The following is a 20131-nucleotide window of genomic DNA, read 5'->3' as shown; positions in this document are numbered from 1 at the left end:
TCAATGCAATCCCTATCAAATTAGCAATGGCATTTTAAAAATTTTTTTAATTTTATTTAATTTTTATACAGCAGGTTCTTATTAGTCATCAATTTTATACACTTCAGTATATACATGACAATCCCAATCACCCAATTCATCACACCACCATCCCCATCCCTCTGCGGTTTCCCCCCTTGGTGTCCATACGTTTGTTCTCTACATCTGTGTCGCAACTTCTGCCCTGCGAACCGGTTCATCTGTACCATTTCTCTAGGTTCCACATATATGTGTTAATATATGATATTTGTTTTTCTCTTTCTGACTTACTTCACTCTGTATGACACTCTCTAGATCCATCCATGTCTCAACAAATGGACCAATTTCATTCTTTTTTATGGCTGAGTAATATTCCATTGTATATATGTACCACAACTTCTTTATCCATTAATCTGTCGATGGGCATTTAGGTAGCTTCAATGATGTGGTTATTGTAAACACTGCTGCAGTGCACATTGGGGTGCATGTGTCTTTTTGAATTATGATTTTCTCAGGGTATATGCCTAGTAGTGGGATTGCTGGAACATATGGTAATTCTATTTTTAGTTTTTTAAAAAAACTTCCATACTGTTCTCCATAGTGGCTGTATCAATTTACATTCCCACCAACAGTGCAAGAGGGTTCCCTTTTCTCCACAGCCTCTCCAGCATTTGTTGTTTGTAGATTTTCTGATGAATCCCCTTCTAACTGGTGTGAGGTGGTACCTCACTGTAGTTTTGATTTGCATTTCTCTAATAATTAGGGATGTTGAGCCGCTTTTCACGTCCTTCTTGGCCATCTGTGTGTCTTCCTTGGAGAAATGTCTATTTAGGTCTTTGGCCTATTTTTGGATTGGGTTGTTTGTTTATTTAATATTGAGCTGCATGAGCTGTTTGTATATTTTGGAGATAAATACTTTGTCCATTGATTCATTTCCAAATATTTTATCCCATTCTAAGGGTTGTCTTTTCACCTTGTTTATGGTTTCCTTTTCTGTGCAAAAGATTTGAAGTTTCATTAGGTCCCACTTGTTTACTTTTGTTTTTATTTCCATTACTCTAGGAGATGGGTCAAAAAAGATCTTGCTGTGATTTATGTCAAAGAGTGTTCTTCCTATGTTTTCCTCTAAGAGTTTTATACTGTCTGGTCTTACATTTAGGTCTCAAATCCTTTTTGAGTTTATTTTTGTGTATAGTGTTAGGGAGTGTTCTAATTTCATTCTTTTACATGTAGCTGTCCAGTTTTCCCAGCACCACTTTTGAAAAGACTGTCTTTTCTCCATTGTTTATCCTTGCCTCCTTTGTCATAGATTATTTGACCATAGCTGCATGGGTTTATCTTTGGGCTTTCTATGTTGTTCCATTGATCTATGTTTCTGTTTTTGTGCCAATACCATACTGTCTTAATGACTGTAGCTTTGTAGTATAGTCTGAAGTCAGGGTGTCTGATTCCTCCTGCTTCTTTTTTTTCCCTCAAGAATGCTTTGCTTATTCGGGGTCTTCTGTGTCTCCATATAAATTTTAAGATTTTTTGTTCTAGTTCCATAAAAAATGCCATTGGTAATTTGATAAGGATGGCATTGAATCTGTAGATTGCTTTGGGTAGTATAGTCATTTTCACAATATTGATTCTTCCAATCCAAGAACATTGTATATCTCTCCATCTGTTGGTATCATCTTTAATTTCTTTTATCAGTGTCTTATAGTTTTCTGCATACAGGTCTTTTGTGTCCCTAGGTAGGTTTATTCCTAGGTATTTTATTCTTTTTGTTGCAATGGGAAATGGGAGTGTTTCCTTAATTTCTCTGTCAGATTTTTCATCATTAGTGTATAGGAATGCAAGAGATTTCTGTGCATTAATTTTGTATCCTGCAACTTTACCAAATTTATTGATTAGCTCTAGTAGCTTTCTGGTGGCATCTTTAGGATTCTCTATGTATATTATTATGTCATCTGCAAACAGTGACAGTTTTACTTCTTCTTTTCCAATTTGTACTCCTTTTATTTCTTTTTCATCTCTGATTGCCGTGGCTAGGACTTCCAAAACTATGTTGAATAATAGTCGTGAGAGTGGACATTCATGTCTTGTTCCTGACCTTAGAAGAAATGCTTTCAGTTTTTCACCATTGAGAATGATGTTTGCTGTGGGTTTGTCATATATGGCCTTTATTATGTTGAGATAAGTTCCCTCTATGCCCACTTTCTGGAGAGTTTTTATCATATGTGGGTGTTGAATTTTGTGAAAAGCTTTTTCTGCATCTATTGAGATGATCATATGGTTTTTCTTCTTCAATTTGTTAAAGTGGTATATCACATTGATTGATTTGTGTATATTGAAGAATCCTTGCATCCATGGGATAAACCCCACTTGATCATGTTGTATGACCCTTTTAATGTGCTGTTGGATTCTGTTTGCTAGTATTCTGTTGAGGATTTTTGCATCTATATTCATCAGTGATATTGGTCTGTAATTTTCTTTTTTTCTAGTACCTTTGTCTGGTTTGGGTATCAAGGTGATGGTGGCCTCATACAATGAGTTTCTGAGTGTTCCTTCCTCTGCAATTTTTTGGAAGAGTTTAAGAAGGACAGGTGTTAGCTGTTCTCTAAATTTTTGATAGAATTCACCTGTAAAGCCAACTAGTCCTGGGCTTTAGTTTGTTGGAAGATTTTTAATCACAGTTTCAATTTCATTACTTGCAATTCGTCTGTTCATATTTTCTATTTCATACCGCTTCAGTCTTGGAAGGTTATACCTTTCTACGAATTTGTCCATTTCTTCCAGGTTGTCCATATTATTGGCATAGAGTTGCTTGTAGTAGGCTCTTAGGATTCTTTGTATTTCTGCAGTATCTGTTGTAACTTCCCCTTTTCCATTTCTAATTTTATTGATTTAAGTCCTCTCCCTCATTTTCTTGATGAGTCTATCATCATATTTTATCAATTTTGTTTATCTTCTCAAAGAAACAGCTTTTAGTTTTATTGATCTTTGCTATTGTTTTCTTTGTTTCTATTTCATTTATTTCTGCTGTGTTATTTATGATTTCTTTCGTTCTGATAACTTTGGGTTTTATTTGTTCTTCTTTCTCTAGTTCCTTTAGGTGTAAGGTTAGATTGTTTATTTGAGATTTTTCTTGTTTCTTGAGGTAGGCTTGTATAGCCATAAACTTCCCTCTTAGAACTGCTTTTGCTGCATCCCATAGGTTTTGGATCATCGTGTTTTCATTGTCATTTGTCTCTAAGTATTTTTTGATTTCCTCTTTGATTTCTTCAGTGATCTCTTAGTTATTTAGTAACGTATTGTTTAGCCTCCATGTGTTTGTGTTTTTCCGTTGTTTTCCCTGTAATTGATTTCTAATCTCATAGTATTATGGTCAGAGAAGATGCTTGATATGATTTCAATTTTCTTAAATTTACTGAGGCTTGATTTGTGACACAAGATGTGATGTATCCTGGAGAATGTTCCGTGCGCACTTGTGAAGAAAGTGTAATCTGCTGTTTTTGGATGGAATGTCCTATAAATATCAATTAAATCTATCTGATCTATTGTGTCATTTAAAGCTTCTGTTTCCTTATTTATTTTCATTTTGGATGATCTGTCCATTGTTGTAAGTGAGGTGTTAAAGTCCCCCACTATTATTGTGTTACTGTCGATTTCCTCTTTTATGGCTGTTAGCAGTTGTCTTATGTACTGAGGTTCTCCTATGTTGGGTGCATATATATTTATAATTGTTATATCTTCTTCTTGGTTTGATCCCTTGATCATTATGTATTGTCCTTCCTTGTCTCTTGTAACATCCTTTATTTTAAAATCTATTTTATGAGTAGCAATATGAGTATTGCTACTCCAGCTTTCTTTTTATTTCCATTTGCATGGAATATCTTTTTCCATCCCCTCACTTTCAGTCTGTATGTGTCCCTAGGTCTGAAGTGGGTCTCTTGTAGACAGCATATATGTGGGTCTTTGTATCCATTCAGCAAGCCTGTGTCTTTTGTTTGGAGCATTTAATCCATTCACATTTAAGGTAATTATCAATATGCATGTTCCTATTACCATTTTCTTAACTGTTTTCGGTTTGTTTTTGTAGGTCCGTTTCTCCTTGTGTTTCCCACTTAGAGAAGTTCCTTTAGCATTTGTTGTAGAGCTGGTTTGGTGGTGCTGAATTCTCTTAGCTTTTGCTTGTCTGTAAAGCTTTTGATTTATCCATCGAATCTGAATGAGATCCTTTCTGGGTAGAGTAATCTTGGTTGTAGGTTCTTCCCTTTCATCACATTAAGTATATCATGCCACTCCCTCTTGCCTTGTAGAGTTTTTGCTGAGAAATCAGCTGTTAACCTTATGGGAGTTGCCTTGTATGTTATTTGTCGTTTTTCCCTTGCTGCTTTCAATATTTTTCTTTGTCTTTAATTTTTGCCAATTTGATTACTGTGTGTCTTGGCATGTTTCTCCTTGGGTTTATCCTGTATGGGACTCACTGCACTTCCTGGACTTGGGTGCCTATTTCCTTTCCCATGTTAGGGAAGTTTTCGACAATAATCTCTTCAAATATTTTCTCTGGTCCTTTCTCTGTCTCTTCTCCTTCTGGGACCCCTATAATGCGAATGTTGTTGCGTTTAGTATTGTCCCAGAGGTCTCTTAGGCTGTCTTCTTTTCTTTTCATTTTTTTTTCTTTATTCAGTTCCACAGCAGTGAATTCCACAATTCTGTCTTGCAGGTCACTTATCCGTTCTTCTGCCTCAGTTACTCTGCTGTTGATTCCTTCTAGTGTAGTTTTCATTTTAGTTATTGTATTGTTCATCTCTGTTTCTTTGTTCTTTAATTCTTCTAGGTTTTATTAAACATTTCTTGCATCTGCTCGATCTTTGCCTGCATTCTTTTTCCGAGGTCCTGGATCATCTTCACTATCATTATTCTGAATTCTTTTTCTGGAAGGTTGCCTATCTCCACTTCATTTAGTTGTTTTTCTGGAGTTTTATCTTGTTCCTTCATGTGGTATGTAGCCCTGTGCCTTTTCATCTTGTCTATCTTTCTGTGAATGTGGTTTTTGTTCCACAAGCTGCAGGATTGTAGTTCTTCTTGCCTCTGTTGTCTGCCCTGGATGAGGCTATGTAAGAGGCTTTTGCAAGCTTCCTGATGGGAGGGACTGGTGGTGCATTGAGCTGACTCCCCAATGGCATTTTTTACAGAACTAGAACAAAAAAATGTAAAAACTTGTATAGAGACAGAAAAGACCCCGATTAGCCAAACCAATCTTGAGAGAAAAAAATGGAGCTGGCTGAATCAGACTCCCTGACTTCAGAGTATACTACAAAGCTACAGGCATCAAGACAATATGGTACTGGCACCAAAGCAGAAATATAGATCAGTGGAGCAGGATAGAAAGCCCAGAGATAAACCCATGCACCTATGGTCAACTAATCTGTAACAAAGGAGGCAAGGATATAAAATGGAGAAAAGGCAGTCTCTTCAGTAAGTGGTGCTGGGAAGACTGCACAGCTACATGTAAAAGAATGAAAGTAGAACACTCGTTAACACCAGGCACAAAAATAAGTTCAAAATGGATTAAAGACCTAAATGTAAGGCCAGACACTATAAAACTCTTAGAGGAAAACCTAGGAAGAGCACTCTTTGACATAAATCACAGGAAGATCTTTTTTGACCCATCTCCTGGAGTAATGGAAATAAAAACAAATGGGACCTAATGAAATTTAATAGCTTTTGCCCAGCAATGGAAGTTATAAACAAGATGAAAACCCAACCCTCAGAATGGGAGAGAGTATTTGCAAATGAATCAATGGACAAAGAATTAATCTCCAAAATATATAAACAGCTCCTGCACCTCAATATTAAAAAATTAAACAAGCCAATGAAAAAATGGGCAGCAGACCTAAATAGATGTTTCTCCAAAGAAGACATACAGATGGCCAAGAGGAACATGCAAAGATGTTCAACATCACTAATTATTAGAGAAATGCAAATCGAAACTGCAATGAGGTATCACCTCACACCGGTTAGAATGGGCATTATCTAGAAAATCTGCAAACAACAAATGCTGGAGAGGGTGTGGAGAAAGGGGAACCGTCTTGCACTGTTGGTGGGAATGTAAATTGATACAGCCACTATGGAGAACAGTATGGAGGTTTTTTAAAAAAACTAAAAGTAGAATTACCATATGACCCAGCACTCCCACGACTGGGCACACACCCTGAGAAAACCATAATTCAAAAAGACGCATACACCCCAATGTTCATTGCAGCACTATTTACAATAGCCAGGTCATGGAAGCAACCTAAATGCCCATCGACAGACGAATGGATAAGGAAGATGTGGTACATATATACAATGGAATATTACTCGGCCATAAAAAGGAACTTAATTGGGTCATTTGTAGAGCCGTGGATGGACCTAGAGATTGTCATACAGAGTGAAGTAAGTCAGAAGGAGAAAAATAAATATTGTATATTAATGCATATATGTGTAACTTAGAAAAATGGTACATATGAACAGGTTTGCAAGGCAGAACTAGTAGAAACACAGATGTAGAGAACAAACGTATGGACACCAAGGGGGGAAAACAGGCACAGGGAGGATGAATTGGGAGATTGGGATTGACATATATACACTAATATGTATTAAATAGATAACTAATAAGAACCTTCTGTATAAAAAATAAAATAAAATTCAAAAAATTAAAACTAAAATTAAATGCAAAAAATAAAATAAAATAACTTATCATTATTCATCAGGCACTGGCAGTGGCATTATATATTGCTGTTTTGAACTTTTTCACAAATTCTTGGTTTAAGCACCCATTGATAGATTCTAATATCATATACATGGTGGAATTAAGAGTAGACTTAAAGTTATGAATGAATCCCCAAAGTAGTTTTTATTAATTACAGATTGTACATACTATGCCGTAGAGGGTGTGGAGCTCCTTTACATTCTAGGTAACAGCAGTGGATTCTTTGCTAGTATACGTATGCATTGCTGTCTTCTACAGAACTTGCTGAGTTTGAATCCCAGGTTGAAATATATAAAGTAATTTGAACAAGTTATTTTAACTTCAGTGAACACTAGTTACCTCATACATTAAATGAGCACAATAATATTTGATATTTAACAAGAATTACAAGTCATAAAAAATTTCTCACACAGACTCTAGCATATGGCATAATAATACTCTTAGTGTTACATACCAGTTATTGAGTACTTGCTGTATCCCAGGGACTGTACAAATTACTCTGTAGATTATTTCATTTAATTTTTACAACAACCCCACTTTATAGATGAGAGAACAGTTAGGAGAGGTTAAATAGCTTCCCCAAACACACTATGATATACTCCTTCATACAGTAGGTTCTTAGTAAATAGTAGCTGTGTCATTTTGGGCCTCTGAGAAGCAGATGTTGAGATGGGAATGCAAGAGTTTTACTAGGGGACACTCCATGTGAAATATAAAAGGGGAAGAAAGTGAGATTGGGTAGGGAATGCTTTCAGACCATGATGCATATGTGATACATGTGAAAGGAGAGTAAGAAGCAAGATTGGACAGAACAAGTCTCATGCCATGATTTAGATCTGACCAAGTGTCAGCCAACTCAATAAGAAAAACTCCTGAGCAAAGATTACCGATTAGAACAGTCTTACTACAGTGGGCAGAAGTAGCCAGGCCTTAGGACCCTGACATGTTCAGACATTGACTGAGTTCTGCCTTGAAGGGCATTGCCTCAGCTCAGAAGCTGAGATAAATCCTGAAGCCTTTAGCAGCTAGAGGCTGTCAGCCTCTGCCCCCCTTGCAGCTGAGTAGCCAGTTCTTTCTTGAAGAGAGATTCTAACTGCACCACCGTAACTGCCACAGTAGCCATTATTATTATTCTTTCATTCTGGATGTGAGCTTCCATTTTTGATGAGAGGTAGGGCTGTGTGTTCTCCTGAAGTAATAGCTAGACTCAGAAGCTATTTGACATACATAGCTCAGAAGCTATTAAACATAGCTATATTTCATATGGAAATTACACTTCAACTCCACAGAATGTCTTTTTCTAGTATATGATTAATTGCTCAGCAATGGTTGACTTGTGTTGAAGATAAGACGTGGTAAAATATATCCAGCCCACAGAGGCTTGAAATTTTGCTTGTTTTTTATAAGACACAAATCGGGAATTATTCATTCTTTTCTCGGCTTGGGAACTAATGTTGCTACCATTGATAAATTACCTAGAACTTCATATTTCTTTCTCTTTTCACCCAGATTCCAAATATATCCAAGTAACTTAGAATTTTTAAACATCTTTCCAAGAATAACAGTATAACTCTCAGATGGACAGCATTTCTAAAATTCTGCAGCTCAGGGTCTCCATGAAGTCCTAGAAAATTCCAAAGACACGGACTCAGACATGCCCCTTGATAATTCACTGGGTAACTGCCATACTGTATCATGGATGATTGTTTGTTAAGAAACTTAAGCAATGTCATATTTTATCAATGCTTGTCCCCAAAACAGATAATAAATATGAATGGTGCATAAATCCAATGACACTCACTGTCAACCTGCCCTTCTTCCTTCTGAACACCAAGGCAGCACTAATTAGCATTTGCCTTGCTGCACAGATGCCCTTCTAGGAAGGACATTATACGTGTTCCACATTCTGGGCTTCCAGAAGGAATGAGAATGAAATCACAATTAATGGGAAGAGGCAGAGTGCTTCCCAGATTCACATTCTAAATAGCAAAGTTATTGAAGGACTGTACCTTTTAAAGAAAGAATTAAAGTGATAGAAGAGGAGTGGTGAACAAAGAAAACTTTGGCAGTTATTTTCAGGGAGCAGTTACTTTCAGGGAGCAGTTATTTTCAGGGAGCAGTTACTTTCAGGGAGCAGTTACATGGAACACAGTAGCCATGGATCTCAGTACACAAATTCAGGTGTGCAAGAACAAAATTTACATTTTTATAAAGCCCAGCTTCTGTTTGAGGTACCATTCTTGGAGGAAGACAAAAATTTAATCACAGTCAGGTTGGACTTTGCCCTGCACTTCTGCCTCCTCCTTTTTCAAGGCTACTCTGACTTGTGTGAAAGTGACATTCCAAGTATTTAACAACCCATAGGACAAGGTCACCGACTGTGGTAGGAGCCTTAAAGACAGCTCCCAATTATTTTCACCTCCTAGTTAGTAAACCCTGTGTAGTCTCTCTCACAATGAACAGGGATTACCTGTGTCATCAGTAGGATACTTCAGGAATGATGGAGTGTGTCTTTGAAGGCTAAGTCATAAAAGACATTATAGCTCTGCCTTGCTCTCTCTTAGGTCACTCATTCTGGGGAAGGCAGATGCCATGTCATTGAAGACATCCAAGCAGCTTCACAGAGAGGTCCACAAGGTGAGGAACTGAGGCCTCCTACAGCTTGCCAGCTATGTGAGTGACACATCTTAGGATTGGTCCCCCTGTGCCAGTCAAGACTGCAGACCCAGCTGACCTCGTGACTACAAACTCATGATATACCGTGAGCCAGAATAGCCCAGCTAAGCTGCTCCCAAATTCCTGACCCACAGAAACTCTGTGAGACAACAAATGGTTATTACTGCTTTAAGCTGCCAATTTTTGGAGTAAAGTGTCATGCAACATGAGATAACTAATATACCAACCAGTCAGAAAGGATGCAGATGCCAGGTTTAGTGCTTACGTGGCATCCTGGAGGTTCCTCTGCCATCCCAGGCATTAATCCTTTAGTTTGGGGAGGGTAGGTCATTCTGGGTAAATGGCTATCAATGAATATAAAGTACTTTGATAATTTATCAACCAGTACAGCCATACCAGTTATATATGAGTCACACCTATGTAGCCCCAAGGCACTGGGAAGCCTGCCTAGTCTCCCAGTTAGCACTACAGCCCTTGTTTCTCTCCACAAGCACCTCCAGGTCCTGTGGCTCTCCTGACTACCTTTGGATCACATGGGAATTTGAGATTCCCTCCCTAGGCATACCTTCCAACCTTTTTTTTACTGGGTGCTCTCACCTCCTTGAGGTTCTGACTGGATATATGTCTCTGTCCTTGGGAACCACCAAATTCTGCTTTTATCAGCTCCCCTTGAGTATTCTCTTCCTCTCTACCCCTCCTGCCTCTACTCCCCAGCCCTGTGAGAACAATATTTTAGTCTCAGGGCAAGCTCCCCCACATCCCGAGTGCTTTATTCCCTAAGCGCTGTCTCATTTGTGATTTATCCAGAGGCACCTACTTGTATCCTCTTTGGTGGGTTTTGGAAACCAAACCCAGAAAGATGAGGTTCCTGCCCTCCCAGTTTTCTCCCCAGATACTCTCTTCTTCTGAGACAAAGACTCAGGATCTGGAGGAGGATAAGGGAAGTCTCACTCTCAGAAAGACAGACAGAAACAGAGAAAGACAGAGAAAGCGAATATCACTTCTTACCTCAAAAATTTTATCCCACTACCTTGCCTCTAGAGAAATTAATATCTGGCCACTAAGGAGCTGTTGTACTGGCTGGGACATGATTATTTCATCAAAGTTCAACAGGCTCTAATTATAGCCAGTTGCTCGAATTCCATGGTGATAAAGCAGCCCCTTGGTTTGCTTTTCTAAGTACCTAGTTACCTCAAGGGAGATACTTTGCTCATAAAGCCAATATGTACTAGTCATGTTTTATATCTCTTTCCTAGAGAAATCCTTGCCTGACTTCCCCAAATCAGGATTAGGTGGCCTGCTCATATGCTCCAGTATTCCCTGCACTTCTGTTTCCCTAAAAGCACTTATTCCACTGTATTACAATCATTACTTATTTGTCTGTCATGAGACTCTACGTTCTATTTGACACCTGTGTGTCATGTTCATGATCTGTCCACAGAGACTCAGTAAGTATTTGTGGAAAGACAGAAGCTCTATTAGAAAAGTGCTCACCAATTTGGGGCTTTATGAACCAGTAAAATTTCAAGGGCAAAGGTAAGGGGACCGATATACAGTTACCAACTTTTTATTTTGCTAAGTGAGTACATTAAAAGTAACAACCACAATTTAGCTTCACATCATTTCATCTTAAAACTGCTATTTTAACACTGAAAGAATATTAAGGATTCACTAAAGAACAGTTCCTGAGAAGTAAATTTAACTTTTTACCAGGGACCAGTGACAACTTCTACCTGAATGACAGATACATTTGAGAACTGCTGCTAACTTCTTAAATCCCTTCCTACTCTCAGATAAGGTAAGGCAGCTCAAAATGGTAATTCACCTATTTGCAAGGTGGAACTTCTATTTTTTTTTTAAAGAAGCACTCCCTAATAGCTAAAAATTATCCCCTATCCTTATTATCTATGTCTTTAAAGAAAAAAAAGTCATTGAGCATCTTGGCACATAATTCTCAGCTGGGACTCATTACCCTCTTCAAGATTTTTTACTCTTTCCCAGTGAATCTCGGAAGGAGTGAACATATTAGAAAGTAAAACTTCTGTAATTTTGTTTATTTTAAAAATATGTTTGTGGAAGTGTTGCTCCAGTCTGATGTAAGAAAAAATATAAAATTATAGTTGAATTATCACATGCTGCAAAACATTTCATCCAAATTTATTTTGGATATAGCTCGTCTCATAAATTCAACAAAATTCATTATGGTTAAATTTTACAGTAAAGCAGAGTAAATGTACTATTCGTGTCTTATTTCACAAGTCACAAAAATTCTTTATCTCATTGATAAAAACAGTGAATATATAAAGAGCATTTTCATTGGAACTGGAGCAGAAGGTACTGTTATCTCTGCAAGTAGATGTGATATCAAAAAAAGGCAAAGACAAAGACAACACAGAAGCAGTGTTTCTATTTTAAATTTCGCTTATTTTGAGAACTTATGGAATAACTTACAGCAGCCTTTGGGAAAGCAGAGCCATTAAAATTAGGAGATGGAGAAGATGAAATCAATGATGATGTAATCTAGACCCTTGATGACACAGGACAGACTCCCTTAAAGATCTCTCCTGCATGCTGTGAGTGTTGTAATGATTCAGGCCAGGAGAAGTTTCTGAATCTGATTTGTGCCTTCACAAATCTATGCTTTCTCTCTATTTTTATTTTACTTTGTATAGTGACTTCCTTGCTGTCCTTAGGAAGAAAAAAAAAAGGAGGCCTTAATAATCTCGTTTTAGTCTATTTTTTTCTTACAATAGTAATACTGAAAGCAAAAGCATGTTATTTTCTATTATAAAACAATTTTGCAGGTAAATTTCACAGCTAAAATCCAGCCTCTCAATAAAATAGTAGATCAAACAATATCCCTGTGCAGGAATTAAAATTAGTAATCTCATGAATTACAGATCTCCATACTCTAAATTCTCAGAGGGATTATGCTTTTTGTTTGTGTTTTTTGCCTCATTGGAATTCGTTGAAAATAAAAAAGTCTATGACATTTAACTGTAGTTTGAGATATATAACATGTTAAGTCAAACTTGTGAAAACTAATCTATTTTAGTGTATTGGTTGCTCCAATTATGATACCACCTAACATAAAATTTAAGGAATAAATTCACTTAGTAGCTAGAAATGGTATTTATGATTATTATCCTTAATCTAGCCTGATTCAATATGAGTAGAGGACATAAGACGTCGGATTTGCACTATATATTTAAAACAATGGAAAATAGTCTTGCAGGTTTTCACTTAGTTCATAAATAGCTAGTAAAACCTTTAACCATTAATTCTGAACAAAAGTTTTCCCATTCTAAAATGCTAGAAAATTTAAAAAAAAATAAAATGATGTTGATATTTTTTGAGAAGTGTTGATGATAACAGATATTTTTGAACTATCAAGAGCTAAATTTAGATGATCACTTATGAAAATAGTTATAACTGGCAGCATAACATCAATAAGTAGATACTTTAGTGTCAGCACAGACAAGATTATCAACCTGAGCTGCATGCTAAGCACAATTAACTGAAAAACAAAAGTTCAACCAGAGTACATTGGTCTGATTTTGAGAGTTCTTTTCCAAAAAATTACAGTCACATAAGAGCAGTTAAATGAAATTAACTTAGATAGGCAATTTTTTTCTAATTAGAAAAGATGAAGAATTTTTTAATTTAAGGAAGAAAAAGTATGTATTACTCAGTAAAATATAAAAACTCTTTTTGCTGGAAGACTCAGGTCCCTGAGTTTCTGAAATGTATCTGAGTTACCAGTGGCCAAACCTATGAGGAGACATAGATTTTGTTTGTTTGTTTGTTTTTAAAATATTTATTTATTTATTTATTTTTGACTTCATTGGGTCTTAAGTGCTGCGCGCAGGCTTTCTCTAGTTGCGGTGAGTTGGGGCTACTCTTTGTTTCAGTGCACAGGCTTCTCATTCTGGTAACTTCTCGTGTTGTGGTGCTTGGGCTCTAGGCACACGGACTCAGTAGTTGTGGCTCGCAGTCTCTAGAGCACAGGCTCAGCAGTTGTGGCACATGGACTTAGTTGCTCCGTGGCATGTGGGATCTTCCTGGATCAGGGATCCAACCTGTGTCACCTCCCTGCATTGGCAGGCGGATTCTTAACCACTGCACCACCAGGCAAGTCCCTGTTTGTTTTTTGAGAGTAATGGATATGTTTATTATCTTGATTGCGGTGATGATTTCACAACTGTGAATGTCAAAACTATTCAAATGGTATTTTATATACATTCAGTTTATTGTATTATAAATGAATTATACCTCAGGTGGTCTGAAAATGGAATAAGAACTACATGAAATTCTTTAGATTCTTCTTGAGGAGACATAGGTTTTTGAAGAAATTGTCACAAAAGGAATAGAAAGCCAAGTCAATTGTAACCATGCAAATAAAGATCTGAATAAATATATGACACAAATATAAGTACATGACATTTCTCACAGTTACTGCCCCCCAAAAAGAACTCTACTAAATACTTGTTTTTTTAAATTGCAGTTAATATACTAAAACACTGATATTTCTTGGAATTCTAAAACTTTGACTTCATTTCTGGCTTTATTAAATTATTAATAATATAACTTTATGTAAGTCCCTGATATCTCATTTGATAGAAAATAATAATGCCTACCTCAGAGGTTATTTAGAAAATTAAATGTGATAATTGCTGTGAAAGCATAGCACAATACCTGACACATGAATACAATAAATTTTAAGTGGTTAAAAATAATCACTCTGCTAGTGGGAAGCAGCCGCATAGCACAGGGAGATCAGCTCGGTGGTTTGTGACCACCTAGAGGAGTGGGATAGGGAGGGTGGGAGGGAGGGAGATGCAAGAGGGAAGAGATATGGGGACATATGTATATGTATAACTGATTCACTTTGTTATAAAGCAGAAACTGACACACCATTGTAAAGCAAGTATACTCTGGTAAAGATGTTAAAAAAAATTTTTAATTAAAAATAAAATAATCACTCTAATGAAGTCATAATTTCATAGACTAGTTCTATTTTCTTTTCCATTCATCATTCAGCTCTAGTACAAGATAATGTAGCAAACTGTGTAGTATTTCCTTAGTGACAGTTAAATGGAAGCCTGATATAGATTTGAAAATAATATCTTGGAGGAAGCAAAGGTAATTTCTATTTGTTACATTTTTATCCACACTTTACTAATCCATCTACTTTAAATTTGTAAAATCTGCAGGCACTTGTCTTGAATTTTTAGCAAGATATCCAAGAAGCCCAAATGGTTTCTTAAATTTATAAAATAAGCAACTACCTACTCGAAACCAACGTATGAAGATGTGGAATGCAATGAGATTATAATCACACCTGTCTCACATCTTTTCCCACGCATAACCTAAAACTGAACCTCTTTAACCCATAAAATCATTACTGATAAACCCTGCTAACATAGAGTATTTCTCCTTTTTCTCTTCTTTTTGGAATTTCTCCTTGATGTCCTTAGGGAAAAAGCCAAGATATGAGTATCATTTAACATAATTTTAATTTTTTATTTTTTTCAGCTTTAAAAGGAAATGAAAGCAATTATCAAGAAATGAACATATGGCATATTTTTATGGGGGCTAATATAATGCTAGTTCAAATAGCTTACATTTTAAAAATCTATTTCTTCCAGCCCATCACTCATCATCCTAACCCTATTCCTCATTACTTACCTACATAGGATATAAAATAGATGGGGATGTAAGAATTGGTTTCCCATAGTTGGAAATAAAAATGTAATTTTTTAATCCTTTAATAATAAGTGAAGCAACAATAGCTTGAACAATAACTTCTGAAATTCTGGAAAACTTTACCTGTGACACAGGTCTATTCTCATACCACTAACAGCCATAATGAAAATCTTCAAGTAACAACTTACATCACAAGGTAATCATATTGACCAAAAACACTGGTCAGTTGTGGGAATGTCTCAAAGAGGGAAAATAGGACTAAGAAAGTTTCCTATAACTCCACTGATTTAGAATTCTACCATATACATGTGAAATAAAAATTATTCAAGAATGAGAAGAGACATACATTTCTCTTTACACATTTTTTTAAATAAATTTATTTATTTATTTATATTTTGGCTGTGTGGGTCTTGGTTGCTATGCGTGGGCTTTCTCTAGTTGTGGCAAGCAGGGGCTACTCTTCATTGTGGTGCACGGGCTTCTCATTGCAGTGGCTTCTCTTGTTGCGTGGCACCAGCTCTAGGCGCATGGGCTTCAGTAGTTGTGGCTCATGGGCTCTAGAGTGCAGGCTCAGTATTTGCGGTGCCCGGGCTTAGTTTCTCTGTGGCATGTGGGATCTTCCCAGACCAGGGGTCGAACCTGTGTCTCCTGAATTGGCAGGTGTATTCTTAACCACTGTGCCACCAGGGAAGTTCTCTCTTTACACTTTTCACATTTCACTACGTCATTTGGGATACCTGTCATTCACTCGAATTTACTGAGTAGACACCCCTACTGAGTAGACACTTTTGTTTGGAGGAACTGGGATAGGAATTGAAAGAAACCTTTTGAGGTCTTACCAAGAGAGCTGAAAAGATAAAGCAAACCTGTTAGTCAGTTTGCCTGTTTGTCATCTCTTCTCTTTTCCCACAATCCTTGCTGAGTGAGCGTGGGGTCACATGACAGCTCCCACACACACACCATTCACCCCACCAGATAAACACAGCTGAGGCTGATTGGATCAGTTGTAGGCACCTGATCAAGCTGAGCCAATCAGATTCATCTTCCAGGCATTTGGAATTAGGACTTAGGAATTCTTGTCACAACTTCGGAACATTCAGAGAGATCACCCAAAGCTGACCCTAGTGGCCATGTTTGGGCTAGTATAAGTGAAACAGGGATATGTGCTCCATAGAGAAAGAGTAGTGATTGAGGTGCATACAAGGATGAAGAAATGAGAGCCCCTGTGGCTCTGGAGAGAGAGAATGAAGTCAGCAGCCTTGGATTTTGATGGCATTCTCTTTCCTTGTTCCATTCTCTCATAAAACTTGCCCTTGAGTTTTTAAATAGTGTTTTACCCTTTAAATAAATTCCCCATCATTACTTAGCTAGTTTGAGTGAGTCTCTGTTCCTTACAACCAATGACTAGGGTAGGAAGTGAGCTGTTGCCTAGCCTCACTTTGAAAACAAAGTTTTGCAGAGATATACTGTTACAGAGTTACTCTTATTAACTTGGTAGAATGCTGTGAGTGACAGTTTGGATCTTTTGTTCTTGTTTTCAAAAAATTAGTATATATTTTATGTAAACTTAAAGATGCCAAACAAAAGCATAAATTTCAAAGATCAAGTCACTAACATAATGTGAAAATAAGAGAAGTATCATTTGACTGTATTTTTAAAATACGATTACAAATAGGGTCTGGCTTTACTCTTAAAAGTTCTTTTATAGTATTTAAAATTTGCATATATATGAAATGTCGAAGTCTTGACTGTTCATTTTCCAGTCTCTCTTACCTTTTATTATAATCTTGATTTTTCCCTTTTGTATTAATTTTACTCTTCTTTTTTTAATTAACTTATTTATTTTTTTGGCTGGATTGGTCTTCGTTGCTGCATGTGGGCTTTCTCTAGTTGCGGCGAGTGGGGGCTACCCTTCATTGCGGTGGCTTCTCTTGTTGCAGAGCACGGGTTCTAATCATGTGGGCTTCAGTAGTTGTGGCACGTGGGCTCAGTAGTTGTGGCTTGCAGGGTCTAGAGCACAGGCTCAGTAGTTCTGGCACACAGGCTTAGTCGCTCTGCAGCATGTGGGATCTTCCTGGGCCAGGGCTTGAACCCATGTCCCCTGCATTGGCAGGTAGATTCTTAACCACTGTGCCACCAGGGAAGTCCCTGTATTAATTTCAGTTAGATTTTTATTTTTATCAAATGTATGTACATAGTTTTTATTAAGGCAAATTTTACTGAAAGAATTATAATAATGCCAATCCTCCTCTCCCAAACCAAACACTGAATTTTTCTAAAAATTTGTTTTCTCTAGTATTTTCATATTTCTAAATAATATATTTTACTGCTATCTCTGTGTAGCAATGTTATTTTACCCACTGCCTCCATTCCCCTTCCCCATTCCTTCCTATACAGGGTTTACTTTATTCTGATTGTCTAAATACGTTTTGTCACTGTAGGTCAAGTAGAACAAAAAAGGATATTTTGCACAAGTAGGGCACTGCAACTACTCCTTCCTTCCTGTACAAGCCTTTATTTTTTCCTGGAATTAGTAACTGCCTAAAGTTTTCATTTGTCAGTTTTTATTTTTCATTTGCCTAAATTTACTGTAGTTTTTCAAGCATTTAATTATCAATTTCTTCTTCCTTTGCTTTTATTTTTCTTATATCCCCCTGTCCCAGTCTGGACTGGTATCTACACATTTTAGTTCTGGGGAGTTTTCTTGTGTAATTCTATAGATGATTTCATTCTCTCCATTTTCTTGTTTGGAAATTGGATCTTTTGTTGGATCCTCTAAGTTCTTTACTTTTCATCTCTTGTTTCCCATCTGCTTGATCTTTTTGTTCTACCAGCTGGGAAATTTCTTCAATATTATCTTCCAAATCTCCTATTGAATTGTTCATTTTACCTATCTTATTTTTTATTTCCAATAATTTTTCTTATTCTCTGTTCTATTTTTATAGCATGCTTGTTCTTGTTTTATGCTTGTAATAATCATCTGTTATTTCTTTGAGAATATTCTTTAAAGTATGTTTTACCCCTTTTAGTGTGTCTATTTTCTTTATGTAATTTATTTTCTCTTTATCTAGTCTAATGTCTGTCTTTCTTGTTGAGGACTTTCCTCAAATGTTTTTTTTTTTTTTTTTTTTTTTTTTTTTTCGGTACGCGGGCCTCTCACTGTTGTGGCCTCTCCCGTTGCGGAGCACAGGCTCCGGACATGCAGGCTCAGCGGCCATGGCTCACGGGCCCAGCCGCTCCGCGGCATGTGGGATCTTCCCGGACCGGGGCACAAACCTGTGTCCCCTGCATCGGCAGGTGGACTCTCAACCACTGAGCCACCAGGGAAGCCCTCCTCAAATGTTTTATGATGCTTAATTGTCTTTCATATTTAAGCATAAGAGCCTAGAATGCCATAGGGAAGCACAGTATGTTTGTGAATAGGGTGCCTCAACTGTATAATGATTGGTAATGAATCTGCTTTTCTTTTTTCATTGGAATCTCTCAATCATCTGTTTCAATAGGTGTTTTCTTTGGGGTCATTTGCTTTTCCAGAGAAGTATTCTCTTATTCTCCCACATGGGAGGGTACACACCTCAATCCTATGTTCCAGGAACAGGTAGAGAAGGGGAGCTAGAGTCTTACCAATCAGTACAAAAATTTGGACTTAGTCATTTTGGCTTCAGCCCCATTTCCCTTACTGACTAGTGTCCAGAGCCTCTTAGATGTGGTATTTCATCTAGAAGCTAAAATATTGGTACTCTTCACAGTAGAAGGTGGGAAGAAAATAAAGAAAGATTTACTTAGAGGTGTGGGGAGTAGATGAAATCCAAGGGTCTAGCCACTTTCACCCACTCTCCTTGTTCTCAGCATTGAGCTTCACCACCGCCTCCCCCAGTGCCTTGTGCTTCCATGTCCTAAACCTTTCCAGGTTTCTGTAGGGCAAATTAGACTAAAGAGAGAACAGGGAGAAGGAGGAAGAGGAGAAGAGGAGAAAGAAAGAAAGAAGAAGGAGATGAAGGAGAAGAAATGTGTTTCTCATGGATAACCGTCTGTCTAGGCACCCAGGTTATAGCTTCCTTTATTGAACATCACTATCCATCTGCTTTCCATCTCCCAAAGAATTCTGTTGAAATCCCTTATCATATCTTCCTTCTTTTTTTTTCTTATATATTTTTTTGTCTCTTTTTACTCCTTTACTTACTTTATTGGGGCTTCAGGAGAATGAGGAAATAGAGGCATGTTCAATCACAAGTTTTCTCCTTACTTCATGTAGAATAAATTCAGATTCCCTTCTAAACGATGCTTCTGCTCATTGCTCTTGCCAGGTCCTGAGTTCATCCCCAGGGCATAATACTTTAGGGATTTCAACCTGAAAAAAATAGCCTGAAGAATTTTCCTGAATTTACATAGAGAAACCTCAACTATAATGTCCTATAGCTTCTCACCCAAAAGCATGGTATTAGCCAACAGGAAAAAAACACACCATAATAGTGGAAGCCACAGTTAGCAGAGTTGTGAATTTTGAGGCAGTGAACACACAGGCTCAATGAGTGGAACAATGATTCAGTTAATTTGATTAATCTGAGTGATGGAACTCTAGGGACATCCCCAGAGGAGGAGAATGCCATGTGTTTGCCACTGATCTTATGAAATGTGGCTCTGCTCTTTAAACTGCAACCTTAAAAATACAGTACAGAATTTTAGTTTACTAAAGTCACTCTCTACCACTGGGAGCTACCTGGACTTTTACACATTGGCCAAAGCTTTCAAAGTGCTTTATCAGAGTCTGAGAAAACTCTGATTGTAAATTATTTGCTAATGTAAGTATTCAGATTAGTTAGGAAGATAGCTTAGTCTAATTTACCAAAGCCTGTCCTTTCTTCTTAATTTCACCCTGCTTCTGCCACCGTATTGTAGATGCAGGCAAACATTCTTATGGTCCTTGAAAAAGCATTATGCAGCTTTAGGCTTAGGACATTCTTTTATAAAAACTTATACTGACTTTTT

At 37.2% G+C, this 20131-nt stretch overlaps 1 long non-coding RNA gene across 4 annotated transcripts in view; it reads left to right on the top strand.

Moving 5' to 3' along the window:
• The window catches only part of LOC308630116, a 219595-nt gene that overhangs the window by 9453 nt on the left and 190011 nt on the right, over positions 1 to 20131 (top strand). For 2 of the 4 annotated variants that reach the window (XR_014017761.1, XR_014017762.1), the window contains exons 2-3: positions 9325 to 9397; positions 11150 to 11234. This is a non-coding gene — a long non-coding RNA (uncharacterized lncRNA). Of the gene's footprint in view, positions 1 to 9324; positions 9434 to 11149; positions 11235 to 20131 lie in introns of all 4 variants that reach the window. The other 2 variants (XR_014017763.1, XR_014017760.1) reach the window with 2 other exon arrangements.

The sequence above is a fragment of the Mesoplodon bidens genome (assembly GCF_964165515.1).
Source record: "Mesoplodon bidens genome assembly, chromosome: 16".
Taxonomy (NCBI): Eukaryota; Metazoa; Chordata; class Mammalia; order Artiodactyla; family Ziphiidae; genus Mesoplodon; species Mesoplodon bidens.
This window is presented reverse-complemented; position numbering and strand designations above follow the sequence as displayed.